The sequence below is a fragment of the Vulpes vulpes genome, chromosome 11 (assembly GCF_048418805.1).
Source record: "Vulpes vulpes isolate BD-2025 chromosome 11, VulVul3, whole genome shotgun sequence".
Classification (NCBI taxonomy): domain Eukaryota; kingdom Metazoa; phylum Chordata; class Mammalia; order Carnivora; family Canidae; genus Vulpes; species Vulpes vulpes.
Window position 1 is genome coordinate 60122597 of NC_132790.1, and position 15475 is coordinate 60138071.

Here is a 15475-nt window from a genome sequence, read left to right on the forward strand (position 1 = left end):
ACAGATCTTCTATCTTTACTTCTTTACTCTTTTTTTTTTTTTTTTTTTTTTTTTTTTTTTTTTTTGCAGCTTAGGTAATCAGTTATTGAGGGAGCACTTCAGTTATACAGGTAGAAGATTCTTCTAACATCTGGGCCTCTCAGTTCCTTGACATGTTTTGTTCCGATTTTCTGTCTTTCACCCCACCCTGCCACTGACTTCCATAGTCATAGATGGACATTCTCATTCCTCATAATGGCCAATGCTTCATCATCTGTTGCATGCATCATGTGTTTAGAGAACCAACTTCCATCTCCAGCTCTTTCCATCTCTTGCTCCAATTCTAACAGTCCCTTAGTCTCTTGACTTTTGCTCCATGACCCCAAACCCTTGAAGTTTTCTCCTTCTGCCTTTTCCAGCCTATATTTCATGTGGTACGGTATAATCAATCCTTGGAGTACACCCTCAGTTCACGTACCCATCCCAGATAGAATCCTTCTCACTCAGCAGAAGCACAGAATGGTTCAGTCCCCATCTTTGTGTCCTCTTGCCTACATCTGTGCTGCTGAATGTGGCCAAAGGAAAACTCACAAGCAGTTGACTGGTCTCACATGGCCATGAACATTGGGTGGATCTGTGGTGCTGCCTGATACTTCCCTGGGACTGGCCCTCTCCCGTTCTCTTCATTGATTATCTCACATTCCCCCCATTGTGACCTTCTGTCTATCCTCATTCTTAACAGTGTCCCTGCTGGAGAAAGCTAGGGCTATCCAGGCGGGGAGCTCCCACCTGGATAGCAAATGGACTTGCTCTGCCATTTGCCCATATGCTTTCATCTGTAGCCACATAATCTGCCTTGTTTTCTGGCACTAACCATGAAATATCTGTGCTCAGATTTAAAGTCAGACCCTCTCTCCCCTGGCCCTGCAGCCCACCTACCTTAAATAATCAAGGATATCACTCCAGTGATTCTCCCTCTGTATTACCAGTTTTCTCATCCCTATCAGGTAATTTTTATTGGCTTACAAACATGTTATTCTCCTTTCTTAGAAAACAGTCCCTCTGTAACTTACTTCCACCTCTAGCTATGGCTCCAGTTCTTAGCTTTTCTGTATATAAAACCTGCTAACGAGAGTTGTCTGGACTCACTCTGCAAATTCTCTCCTCCCATTCTCTTTTAACCACACTCCTGCAGATTGCCAGCTCAGTTCAACTTCACCAGCAACTGCCCAATGACTAATGATCCCACTTTACCGAACACAAGGGCTGTTCTCATCCTCATCCTTCTTGCTCCATTAGAACCATTTGACTCAGCCAATCAGCCCCTCTTCCTTGATATACTTTCTTTCCTACGTCTGGTGGATATACTCGTAAATTCCTTCTATAACCTTGATAGTTCTTTATCCTCTTTCAAGTGCTTCTTTGTCTTTTGCTTGACCTCTGAATGTTGGAGTGCTCCATGGCTGAGTCTTTGATCTCCTTTGCCTTTTTATTTATATTCTCTCCCTACAGATTTCACCATGGTCTTGTTTCATGGTTTTAAATACCATCTGTGTCAGTGATCTCAAACCTTTACCTCGAGACTGGATCTCTCTCTCAAATTCCTTGAATATCCTACTTGACATCTCTTACTGGATGTGCAGTAATCATACCCAAATAAAGTCTCTCCAAACCCATTCTACCTTAATTTTTCTCATTTAGTTGCTTAGGTCCCAAGCAATATAATCAATCTAAAGTTATTAATGCCTTGTGTGTGTGTGTTTTTTTTTTAAGATTTTATTTGTTTATTCATGAGAGACACAGAAAGAGAGAGAGAGAGAGAGAGAGAGAGAGAGAGAGGCAGAGACACAGGCAGAGGGAGAAGCAGGCTCCATGCAGGGAGCCCGACATGGGACTCGATCCCAGGTCTCCAGGATCATGCCCTGGGCCGAAGGTGGCACTAAACAGCCGAGCTACCTGGGCTGCCCAATGCCTTTTTTTTACCATTTTTTTTCCATACTACTCTTTGAAATCTGATGTGTATTTTTCAATCATGGCAAATCTTAGTTTAGATGCTTAATTTTCACCAGAATTACTTGATTCATATTTAGATTTAATGAAACATACAGTTAAAGTCTATCCACAAACCAAAGTTGTTCTAAATTTTGAAAAATGTTTTCCTGTAGCTGAATTGAGTATCATTTAACAGGAAAAGTTAGACTTATTTTGCATAGCATCTAGCCCTCTTTTGGTTAGAAGGAAGTCAAGAATTTTGTCTGGAGCAGCTGTATTCTTCTTTTATTATCTATCCAATAGGATATGATCTAGGGTCAAATCTCTTTATAATGCTATTGTTTATATATTTTTGAGTATAACCACAGTTTGCAAGGCCTAGCCAAGCATAATATTTTATTGTCAATAGTTTCAGTGTCTCCTTCCTGAATAGGGGTGAGTCCTGGGTTATAACCCAGGACATAGATATCTGTAGCTACCTGGCATTAATTTTCTTCAAGAGACTTCTTCTCCAGGTTCATGGAAAAACTCCGCAAATAATTACCTTTCCAGTGGAAAAGGATGTCTTGCGGTGTTTCCTTTTCTTCTGTTAGAAAACATATAAGAAATTCACTTAATTGCCAGATAGAGATACAGAGGTTAAGATCTTGTGTTTTTGCCCTTTTGGACTCATTATTCTGAAATGGTCTTAGAAATAAGCTTTCAGGACTTGGTAGGATAGGCGTTCAGTACTCAGTGTTTACATCAGATAAATCTGATAAAAAAAAAATTGGAGGAAACGCCATCCCTCTCCTCTGCAGCATGGCCAGTTTGGGGCATAAAGCACTCATTTCTCAGGAAGGAACTTCCTGAAAATCTAGTCAGCAGCAAAAATGTTTTTTTTTTAATGGATCTTTAAAAAAGTACTTAATAAAGTTGTTTGGGGTTCAGTGTAGAAGCAAAGGCCTGATTTTAGTGTAGAGCGGTGCCCCCAATGAGCCTGCACAAATAAGATGGATCCACTCTAGGCTTACTGTCATCTCTGTCCATTTTTGCTCATTGAGATGGCACTATTTAGATGCTGCCCTTCAGACAGATGCCCCAAAATGTACCTCAGGAGCCTTAGTTTTGTAACCTTGGACTTAGCCATTTCATTTCTGGGAATCTAGCCTAAGGTGAAAAGTCCTTAATGTGGAAAACCCTTTATGCACAAAGATGTTTATCATAGTTCTCTGTGAAATGGTCCAAAATTAGAATTAATCCAGATGTACAACACTGGGAACAGGTTGATAAGTATATGCACAGGACAAAATGTCATGTAACCATTAGGAGTAATGCTTAAAAGTAATCCTACTAACATGGAAATATGCTGAAGATAAGGTGTTTAGTAGAAAAAGACACACACTTCTGTGTATAATTGGACAAAAACAACAACAGTACCTTCAAAGAGTGGGACAAATGGCACTTCAGTGAAGCAATGTGTTAGTATCAGTTCTATTTGTTTGGTAGTGTCATGGGATTAATTTTCTTTTATTACATTATCATGTCTTTCAAGTTTTCTTACGTGGGAATTTTGGGGTGTACTGGAAGCCACACAAAAGTTCTGAAGGAAAAATTCAGAAGAGTGAGAAGGGGCAGAGAGCTGTTAGAGACTCCTGATGAGCATCTAGGACATTGTTTCTTTTTGAGAACTACTTTGCAGTATTGAGAACCCCCAAAAAAGAGATGATATAAGAGAGGTGCCCCAACTAGGCCAGATGGGAATACACATTGTTAGGAGGTGATCTCTCATGCCTGTCTAGAAATGCAGAACAGGACTGAGGGCTTTATGTCTCAGTTCTGCTTTGTTGGGCATATATCTGGGTATAGGTAGGCACTCAAGCAGCAATTGTTGACTGGAGAATCAATGGGCAGAGACTGTAGCAGATTCCATTGGCCACATTATGGAATACTTAGGTTATGCTTTTAGGATATTATCTTTAGACTTTGAGGGAAAAAAAATGAAGAAAAAATTTCATTTATATCCAATTTGAATTAAATGTCCATGGGCATTAGTACTCAAGACTAAACTGCCTTCCCTGCCTTCTCTCAAATTGCTGAACCACTTTATTTAAAATAAAGCTGTAGCTATTTTAGTTAGTGTATGCTTTAGAGTTCTGTAATCTGTCTATAGAATTCTGTAACACACCTTTAATTATCCTTGAAGTAACTAACTTTAATTAAAGCATGTATCTCTGAACCCCCTGCTGATGGAAGATGTATTACTTCTTGGCTGGGTTTGTGAAACCCGCCACAGATCAGGCTAATGTTAAAGATCGTTAAATAATTTCCCTCCTGCCATGGTACTGAATTGGAGATTTTTTTTTTTTTTTACTGCCTAGAACAAATTTTCTTTCCTCTTTGTTATCTATCCAAAAGGATAAGATCTAGGGTCAAATCTCTTTACAATACTATTATTGCTTGTATATCTTTGATTATAACCACAGTTGAAAGGCCTAGCCCAGCGTAATATTTTATTATAAGCTTTTCTATTCAAAACTATTTTCCCTTTGAAAATGTACACTCTAGTTCAAACATTTATTTCAACTTTCACTATATTGAGGCTTCAGAAAGAAGGAAGGAGGGAAGGAAGGAAAGAAAAATAAAGAAAGAAAAAGAAAGAAAGAAAAAGGAAAAAAGAAAAGGAAAGGAAAGGAAAGGAAGGAAGAAACCTATTTATTGCACTTGGGCTGAGTCATTGAAGAAACCACACAATTTAAAAGGATCAGATCAGAGGGGGGGTTTGAAAATTGTCTAGTACAGAGATAGAAAGCTGGTAGGCCCAGTATCATTAGTAGGTCATTACCTCATTTTACCGGGTGATGGATTATGTGGGTGAGACCAGTGAATTTTAGGGACATGAGTCCGTGGCAAACTTCTTTTGCTGTAGAATGAGTTTCTTGGTCAGTCACAATGTACAGGGGGAGGAGGTAAGGGAAGGATGCCAGTGGATTAAGTATTTTGTAAGTGATTGATAAAGATGCAGGCAGGAGCATTACCCACTCTGGCAAATCTGTGCATGTCTATTCCAGGGAGGAACCACTGCTCTCTGTGTAACAGAAGGGGTCTAGTGTAATCACTCCCCACTAGCTGGTTGACTGGTTTCTTTCCCACCATATCCAGGAGGAAGGGCTCAGCACTTGTCTCTGCTACAGGGAAGACAGGCACTCCTCAGTGGTGACAGTCAGATGAGGCTGCCATGAGGGAGTCTGTAGGGTTGGTCCCATGTGTAGCCATGTTGGTGGACCCTGGTGCCATGTCCATTCTGTACAAAGGCACTGGGGAAGAGGCTGCCTGACCTCGCCAGGTGTCATCTTGTCCACCTGATTACTGAGAGCTTCCACAAAGACTTTGAGACATCGTCACACTGTGCTCCTCCAGGAGGCCCATCATCCACACACCTCTTCCTCAGACTTCCTTGTCACTGACTTCCTGATCCTCTTCTTTCCCATCTTGCCATACTGTTAGCTACTGCCCATGAATTGGTGTACATCCTTCCAGATATCTCTTGGTCCAAACAACATGGAAAATCAATATACTGCTTGAAATCCTGCCCACCAGAAGGATTACCCTGCACTGCTCTTCTCCAGGGCCACCCGGTCAGCCTGGCTTAATGCTACAGCTCTCCACTTTGGGTTGGTGCTAATGACATCTCAGAGAATTGTCCACAAATCAGGCTTGGGGTTTTTCCTCATGTTGGTTGATCATCAGGAACTTCCTATGAGGACATAGGTGTGGACTGAAGGAGAGAAGACAACAAAGCAACAGATGTAGGAGACCTAGCGGTCTGAGATAACTACTCATGCAGCTTACACCATCTGTTACTGCTCGAGCCTGATTTCTTACAATGAATGCCTACTGCACATGCCTAGACTAACGAGAGGCTATAAGCTAGGTTCTCCTGGTCACAGGGGTCATCAATGTCCCATTGTCAGGTGTTCAGTACCAGGGCTTGGTAACAAGCATAAGCTGTTTCTCACAAGGAGAATGGTTATTTTTTAAAAATATTTTATTTATTTATGAGAGAGAGAGAGAGAGAGAGAGAGAGAGAGGCAGAGACATAGGCAGAGGGAGAAGCAGGCTCCATGCAGGGAGCCTGATGTGGGCCTCGATCCTAGGACTCCAGGATCACGCCCTGGGCTGATGGCAGTCACTAAACTGCTGAGCCACCGAGGGATCCCAGGAGAATGATTATTTGTAGAAGAGGGCATGGCATGGCTGTGTTCTAACACACTTAGAGACCTTGTGGAGCCTCTCCTAGAACTTTCCAGAGGTTCTTCACAGCATCTCTAATTGTTATCAAGACACTTGGTATGTCACTGGATCTGTTGGGTCCTGCATAAACTGAGGGCCAGAGTGACTTGCATTGCTACCTGGACTAGCTACAGAGTCTTCTTTTACTCTGGGCCCCATTCAGTACTGCTGCCTTATGGTTTACTTTAGTAAACAGCTGAGAGCAGCATACTTGCATGATTCTGTGTGCCATCTCTGAAATCCAAAATAGCCTACAAAGATTCAAGCCTCTATTGTTTTTTTTTTTTTTTACTGAGAGGCTAAATGATGATTATAATAAGATGATGATAATAATAACAATAATAAAACAACAACCCTAGAGTATTTAGGCCAATCCATCATAGAACAATGACCAAACTCAGGTGGTTGGGATGGAGGCTACAGCTGGTGAAGTAGTGTGCTGACTCTGTCTCATTCTAGAGCCTGGGGAGGCACTGGTAGGCAGATGGGGGCAAGAACTATTGAGGGCACAGATGCTTGTTTTTGAAGTACTGCAAGAGCTGGTTTAGAATTAGACTTTTTATCACACTTCTGAAGAGTAATTCCCTTATCAGGGGATCGACCATTTCTATTTCATTCCCCCTTTTTCAAATGTAATATCCATATTCCTGTGTCTTTCTTTAGCTTGTCGAAGGCTATGATTGGGGTCATTTTTCTTTCCTATTTTTGTATAGACTATATCTCTGAGTTTCAAAGTCACATATTGAGTTTTAAGGCACTTGGTAGGAATTTTGAATGATCTTATTTGGCTCAGAAGAGTTGGCACTATCTTAGTAACAGCAGTTGTGGCTGGATTTCCTGAAATTTAGCAAGTTCTTTTTAATGAACTGCTCTCAAATCAATCAACAAATGAATGCCACCAACCCCTGAGTAACTGAGAGGAGGCAGAGGCTAGAAGGCCGTCTGGGTGTGGAAGAAATTGTCATCCACATCTTCTAAGCTCTGATGCTTTACTCAAGCCAGTCAGCCCTGCTGAACAGATGCCCCACCCCCACATCCCACCAATCCCATTCTTCTAGGAGTCACTTGGATCTGAATATACAGATTAAAAAGTTTAGATCAGGGGCAGCCCAGGTGGCTCAGCAGTTTAGCGCCGCCTTCGGCCAGGGGCCTGATCCTGGGGACCCTGGATTGAATCCCATGTCGGGCTCCCTGCATGGGGCCTGCTTCTCCCTCTGCCTGTGTCTCTGCTTCTTTCTCTCTCTCTCTCCCTTTATGTCTCTCATGAATAAATAAATAAAATAAAATCTTTAGAAAAACAAAAGCTTAGGTCATATTTAAATAATTAAAGTTCAGGGCAAAATGAGATGACTTTCCTGCAGTCACAGAACAATTCTGGAACATACAGATCAGATATAAGTGTGTGCCTTCTGAAGGGTATACTAGAGAATTAAAGTGTGAGAATAGTTTGGAAAATCTTATTTTGAAACATCTAAACTGGACTTCAACAGCATAGAAGCTGAAAGAATTCCTTCCTGCGGTATTCAGGACTTTTTGAAGGCAAGTCTATGAAGTATGTTGTTCTAATTAGTGCTGTCTCTTCCCCAAAAGTAGTGCGGAGTTTTTACATCGAGAAAGAGGAAGGCCTCGTGAGTTATAATGATTTAGAGCTCTGTGGTAGGAAGGAGTTGGCAAGAGAAAGGGAAGACCCAGGTCAAATATGCTGGAGGTAACTCAGACTTCTCTATTAAACATGCACGAGAGTAATTTGCAAAGAAGGGAATGAATCACTTTAGAGTGTTCATTCTTCCAGTTCTGAGAAGCTACAGAAGAGTATTTTATTCTGGGAAACCCATTTCTAAGATGTAACTTAGAAATGAAATCTGCATCTGTAGATAAACCACAGTGTTGAAATGGGAGCAGAAGGAAAGGACAAATGATCTGAGATGATTTGCTGCCACTAGCAAGTGGCACTGCCCACCCTTATCCTGAAGTAGGCTCCCATGTCCTGTTACCAGAAGATGGGGAGAGATTTTCCCAGGATGCTTTGTGTAGTCAGAAGTTGGATTAAAATAGATAAAGCCATCTCTCTGATCCTCATTTATTTCTGAGATTATATACTGAAACCATCAAAACAACTATTATTTTTACAAAGCTTTTTAAATTGATGATACATTTGAAAAATTATGGCAGGATAAATACTAGGGAGGGGTTTTCTTGAGTGCACAGAATGTGGCAGTGGGCTATGGGTGACAGAGGTCCAACCAGCCCCTTGTGGTATGGAAATAGTGGCTATGGACATGTCATGGTGATCACTTATAACCTGATAACCTCTGATAACTTAAACTAATGCTCTAAGTGTGAACTTTCCAGTTGTCTCTCAGTCATTCAAGTTTGGTAGAGGAGAGAAATTTTTAGTATTGTAAAACTGAAGAGTTCCTGTCTTTGGCTGTCCCTGGTCTTCAGTTTTCCTGCAGCCACATTTCATCTCACTCACACTGGAGTTTCTTGTACAGTGCAGAGAGGCTGACTATCCCATTGTTAAGACTGAGCTGTGAGGCCCAAAGGATCAAACATGGGTGGGGGGGTGGGCAGGTAGAGAGAAGAAAGCCTGACATTTTGGGCCAAGAAGTATGGATGGGGAAGAGAGGAGAGATAAAGAGAACAATGGGGTCAGGATCATGTACCCTGACTCTCCTTCTTGGAGTGGGATGTAAGTGGTATGCGTGTATGCCTTATGTTGGGTAGAGTAGAACCTTCAGAAGCAGGTATGGGGGCCTTAGAAGATGGTGGGAAAGAGTAGTTGGGGGGAGGGAGTGCACTGTAACTGTCTCTAGAAAGCCCTGTGTAAGCTCATGCACTATGGCCCAGGAATGACTGTGGAGCACTGATTGGAGGAGCTCTCTCTCATAGCCCTATAGCTTATGCAGGGCATGCAGAGAGCCAGGCATTCCCATGAGCCCTGGTGAGCAAACGTTGAATGGCTGCATGGACAGCTGGAGCTGCTGAAGCCTGGGATCTGGAAGGGGAAGTTCCAGAACTTCGGAGAACAAGGACCCTGATCATGAGCTGCCTCAATGGTGTCACAGTCAATAGCTGGGTGTGCCATTCATGACAAAGGACAAAGAAGGCTGGTTACCTCTTAATAGATATGGTCCAGACACCAGACTGGTCCCTGTGGCAGAGCCCAGGCTATGAGAGCCTCATATGCACTAGTCATCCCATCCCTCATTGCCATGCAAAGAGTGTCTCCATTGAGGAATTGAACTTTAAACTTCCTGAACATTTTCCAGGAGGAAGGAGTTTTAACTGGGGAGAGAATAGGCAGATTTGAGTCATTTTCTCTGCTTTCATTTTAGAGCTCTTGCGTAGATCACCATGGTGGCTCCCACTTGCCTGCCTGTGTTCTTGTCCACTCTCTGCCTTTCTCACTTCTACCGGAGTGACTGCAGGAAAGCAAAAATGCTGTGCCTCCAGGTGTTCCCCTACTTAGGATCCTACAGTGGCTCCCAGGACCCTCAGATGAAGTCCAAGTTCTTCAACATGGCTTCACAGACTCCCTCTACAACACTGGGAGAGCCATATTGAATGATAGGCACATCTCTAAGGGATGCCTCTGTCTGTGCTCTTCTCTCAACCTAGAGACTTGGCCAAGCTTGTTCCTCCTTAGAGGAGTCTCCTTTGGGCCCCGACCCTGATCACAACACCCAGAAGCCTTCCCATCTCTGGTTCCTTCACCACCATCGGGTAGTGACTCACTGACCATCCCTCAGGTAGCTCTTTCCACACTGTACCTGGATCATCCTTTGCTGCCTGCTATCCTGGCCTCCACTCAGTGAAAGTTTGAATAAACAAGACTCACCTTGGTCCTGGGCTTAAGTCCCAGCATTTGTGACTAGGAAAACCCTCAGATCTGAGATTTGCATACTAAAAAGCCAGGCTCTGCAGCTGTTATTTGCTTACACTGTAATTGTGGTGTTTACATATAAATTGATACTCCTAAGTAAGTACCTGATAATAATTTGCTCCCTTTGGAAGGTAAATATTCTCATTTTTTCATCTACTATTAGTTGTCTTAATCCCTTTACTTTGAGAACAAACAGAACAGCAGATTTTAGGCTACCATGTTTGATCACAAATTCAGAATTGATGGGTCTGAATTAGTGAGGTTTTAGTGTATATTTCTTTATAGTTTATGTTCTCCACTATAATTATGTGATCTAATTCCAAATACAGCCAGCTGCCAACTCTTATCTTGATGCATTTTTATTACAGACAGAAGAAATGTACCAGACTTTTATATAGTAGAGAGAGCAAAGAGCATCATTATCCAGTTGAAACTGAAGAGGAAATTCTCAGTGGGGTGAAGAGCTGTGTATTTTTATCGAGTGTTCATTAGCTATCCTCTGTGCAGGGAATCTACATGAAAACACCCAAAGGATGGAAAGCAGACGGAGAAAAAACCTAAATGACAGGAAAGGCATCATAGAGCTTCCACTGTGTCCAGAGGCTCAGAAAACACAAGTAGAGGATTGCAGACATTGCTTTAATGTTAAGATGGGAGAGAAAAGCACTGGGCTTTAAAATAAACACTGGGCTTTTTGTTTCCTGTAAGTACAGTCATTGCAGATAAAGCCAGAAAAATACAATCAAAGTTTGTTAATGAGACCATTTGTCAATTATGTGTAATGTGTATAGGTGTCTGTATTAGAGTTCTTCAGGAAGACAGAATCAATAGGATGTGTATGTGTATAAGTATATGTATTTATACAAATGTGTAAAAATAAAGAGATTTATCATAAGTAATGGGCTTGCATGATTAAATGTAGGCTGACATATCCCATATTCTGTGGCTGAAACCCTAAGAGAGTCAACAGTATAGCTCTAGTTTGAATCTGAAGGTTTGAGAATAGGAGAACCAATGATATAGTTCCCGTCCAAAGGCCAGCAGCCTTGAGAACGAGGAAGAGCTGATGTTCCAGTTTCAGTCCTGAGGCAGGAAATAGCCAATGTCTCAATTTGAACACAACCGATAGAAAATTCTTTCTTAGTTGAGGAAGAGGTCTCCTCTTTTTGCTCTGTTTAAGTCTTCAACTGATTCGATGAGGCCCACCCACATTATAGAGAACAATCTGCTCTACTGATGCAAGTGTGAATTTCATTTAGAGATCCTCACAGACATACACACATACTCAGAATAATGTTTAAGTATCTGCGTACACTGTGGCCCAGTCAAGCTGACACATGAAATGAACCATTGGGCTCTGAGTGATTTCTGAGCCCAGAATCTGCAATGATCTTACATAGTAACAGTGTAAGTAACAGAATCCTTGTGAATTCTGCTGGGTATGCTTGGGGGCATTTCTGTTTGGACCAGGATTTCTCAACCATTGATAAATTAGCTCTAATGACATTTTGGACCAGATCATGCTCTGTTGTGGGATACTGTCTTGTGCATCATAGGGTTTTTAGCATTAATCTCTGGCTTCTACCCACTAGATGCCAGTAGCACACCCCTAGTTGTGACAACTAAAGACTTCTCCAAACATGCTGAATGTCCCCTGGGAGCCAATATAGTCCTCAGTTGAGAACAATTGGTTTAAACTTCTACTTTCTTTCCCTTCCCTCTACTTTGTGCTTGGGGCTTGTGTGAGTGCCTATGTAATGTCATTGGAAACCATCTCCCAAGACCTGCTGCCACCAGAAGAGGCCACAGAAGCATCTCCCCGACCTTTACCGTCCTTACTTCAGAAGATATTTTCCACCATGATCCAATAGGTAGGAGATACAGTTTAACCTCTAATGCATGGAGATAACAAGATCTCCCAACCAATTTTCAACCTCCAGGCCTATTCTTACTTGCTAGAAATAAAATCATAGTGCCTCTTCTGCTTAATGAGGGGAAGTTTTGTCTAAAATGTATGAGCTTACAGTCCCCATAGAGTATCGGGAGAGGTAGGGCATCAGATGGAAGTCACTAGGATTATAGAAACAGGTGCCTGGAAGTCTTGGAGTAATGGCATCCAGGCCAGAGGAGCCATGGGTTCCCCCATGTATCTGGTCCTGGAACTTGATCTGGCTCCTTATACCATGCAAGGGTTCCTAGTGGATTCTGGTTTGCAGAGTGTGCTTGGGGACAGCCATTCGTGGGCCAGAGTGCCCCTAGAGTCAGAAGGGAATTCTTTATTCATTCTTTCATTCCTTTGGTAATCAGGTATTTTGTCCACACCCACTCTGAGTCAGGCATTGCAAAAAGTCCTGATGATTGAACATTTAAGGAGATGAACTTGTGAAATACTGAAACAAAAGTGTTTCAGGTACTCTTGTTATTATCTTACTATCTTGTTATCACCTGTTTTTTTTTTTTTTTGATATAGCCATCCTACTAGATGTGAAGTGGCATCTCATGTGATTTTGATTTTCATTTCTTTGATGGCTATGGTTTTCAAACATCTTTTCATATACTTATTGGCCATTTGTGTATCTTCTTTGAATGTCTATTCAAATCCTTTGCATTTTTTAAAAAAATGGATTATTTGCATTTTTCTTATTGAGTTGTAAGAGTTCTTTATATATTCTGAATGCAAGTCCTTTATTGGATATATAGTGTTATCCTGTAGGTTGTCTTTTCACATCTTTGGTAGTGCCTTTGAAGTACAAAAGTTTTTTCATTTTTGTGAGTTCCAATTTATCTATTTCTTTTGTCACTTGTGCTTTTGTTGTCATAGCTAAGAAACTTCTCAAGTTTCTTAACCCAAGATCATGAAAATTTATAATTTTTGCATGTAAGAGTTTTATAATTTACCACTTACATTTAGAGAATTGATCTTTTTGGGGTTAGTTTTTGTATGTGGTGTGAGGTAGGAGTCTAACTTTTGCATGTGCATATCTAGTTGTCTCAGCTATTTGTTGAATAGACCATTATTTTCTCCATTGAATTGTCTTGACACCCTTGTCCAAAATCAATTGACTGCAAATATGAGGGTTTAATTCTGAACTCTCAATTCTATCCCATTGATTTATATCTCCATCCTTAATGTTGATACTACACTGTCTTGATAATTGTAGCTTTGTAATAAGTTTTGAAATTGAGAAGTGAGTCCTACAACTTTTTTTTTTCAAGGTTGTTTGGTTATTCTTGGTCCTTACTCTTAGATGGATTTTTAGAACAGCTTGTCAGTTCTTGCAAAAAAAGCAGCTGGGATTTTGATAAAAATTGGATTGAATATATAGATCAGTGTTGAGAGTTTTACTTAGCAGCATTAAGGTTTTTCCAGTCTATAAACATGGGATGTCATTCCTGTGTTAAGTGTACAGGTCTTGAACTTCTTATGTTAAATTTATTTGTAAGTATTTTATTCTTTTGATGCTGTTGTGAATGGAATTGTTTTCTTTTTTTTTTAAAATATTTTATTTATTTATTCATGAGAGACACAGGGAGAGAGAGAAAGAGAGAGGTGGAGACATAGGCAGAGGGAGAAGCAGGCTCCATGCAGGGAGCCTGATGTGGGACTCGATCCCGGAACTCCAGGATCACACCCTGGGCCGAAGGCAGGTGCCAAACCGCTGAGCCACCCAAGGATCCCCTGGAATTGTTTTATTAATTTTATTTTTTGAATGTTCATTTTTAATGTTAAGAAATATGACTGATTTTTGTCTTCTATCCTGCAGCCTAGTTGATCTCAGTTTTTTGGTTCTGATTGTGTATGTGCTTATTCCTTAGAATTTTCAATATAAGTATCATGTTTTCTCTAAATAGAGATAGTTTTACATTTTCCTTTCCAATCTAGATGCTTTTTAGTTCTTGTTACTATCAAATTGCCCTGGCTAGAACCTTCAGTACAATACTGAACAATAATGGTAAGAGTGACAATCTTGTTATGTAAGTGATATCTGAGGGGAAAGCCTCCATCCTTTCACCATTAAGTATGATGTTAGCTGTAAGGCTTTTTTTTTAATAGATAGCCTTAATCAAGTTGGGAAAGTTCCCTTCTGTTCCTAGTTTGTTGAGTATATATATCATGAAAGGGTGTTGGATTTTATCAAATGCTTTTTCTTTTATTAAGATGATCATGTAATCTTTGTCTTTTAGCCTATTAATATGCTATTACAGTCAGTTTTTCCACATATTCAACCAACCTTGCATTTCTGACATGTCACACTTTGTTATGGTATACATAATCTTTTTTTATATGTTGCTGGATTTTGTTTGCTAAAATTTCATTGAGGATTTTTCATCTATATTTATAAAAATATTGGTGTACAGTTTTATTTTGTTGTGGTATCTTTTTTTCTGCTTTTGGTATGATATCAGTGAATGATATCTAAACACATGATATCTAAACGTGTTTTTTTATGTGGGAAGTTTTTGATTACTAATTTATTTATTTATTTTTCTTTAATTTTACTTTTTTATGATAGTCACACAGAGAGAGAGAGAGAGAGAGAGAGAGGCAGAGACACAGGCAGAGGAAGAAGCAGGCTCCATGCACCAGGAGCCCGACGTGGGATTCGATCCCGGGTCTCCAGGATCGCGCCCTGGGCCAAAGGCAGGCGCCAAACTGCTGCGCCACCCAGGGATCCCTGATTACTAATTTAAAATCTTTACTTGTTATAGATTTATTTTCTTTTTCTTCTTCAGTCAATTTTTGTATATTCTGTCTAGGAATTTTTCCATTTCATCTAGGTTATCCAATTTTTGGTATACCATTGTTCTCAGTATTCCTTTATGATGCTTTTTCTATATTGACCTCTCTTTCATTTTAGTAATTTGAGTATTATGTTCTTTCCTTGGTCAGTGTCACTAAGTTTGTCAATTTTGTTGATATTTTCAGAGAATCAACTTTGGGTTTTATTGAGTTTTCTTCATTGTTTTTCTATTTTACTTATTTCCTCTCTGGACTTTATTATTTCCTTCCTTTTGCTTACTTGGGTTTATTTGTTTTTTTTTTTTTTCCTCTAATTTCTTAAGAAGTTAGAATCAATTTCTTATTGATTTGTGATACTTAATCATTTTTCAATATAGATGTTTATAAATTTACCCCTAAGCATGCTTTCAGTGCATCTTCTAAGTTTTGGTATGTGTGTTTTCACTTTATTTCATCTCTAAGTATTTTATTTTTTTTCTTTTTAAAGATTTTATTGATTTATTCATGAGAGACACATAGAGGCAGAGACACAGGCAGAGGGAGAAGCAGGCTCCATGCAGGGAGCCTGACATGGGACTCGATCCCAGGTCTCCAGGATCTCAGGG

The 15475-nt window shown here is 40.4% G+C and overlaps 1 protein-coding gene across 3 annotated transcripts in view; it reads left to right on the forward strand.

Annotated features, from left to right (window-relative positions):
* Positions 1-15475, forward strand: part of MYRIP (myosin VIIA and Rab interacting protein) — a 366004-nt gene that overhangs the window by 11178 nt on the left and 339351 nt on the right. Inside the window, exon 1 of one of the 3 annotated variants that reach the window (XM_072726530.1) lies at positions 11861-12000. The exons of the other annotated variants lie outside the window; for them this stretch is intronic. The gene's annotated coding sequence lies outside the window, so the exon portion shown is untranslated. Of the gene's footprint in view, positions 1-11860; positions 12001-15475 lie in introns of those variants that run through there. 3 annotated transcript variants of the gene reach the window in all.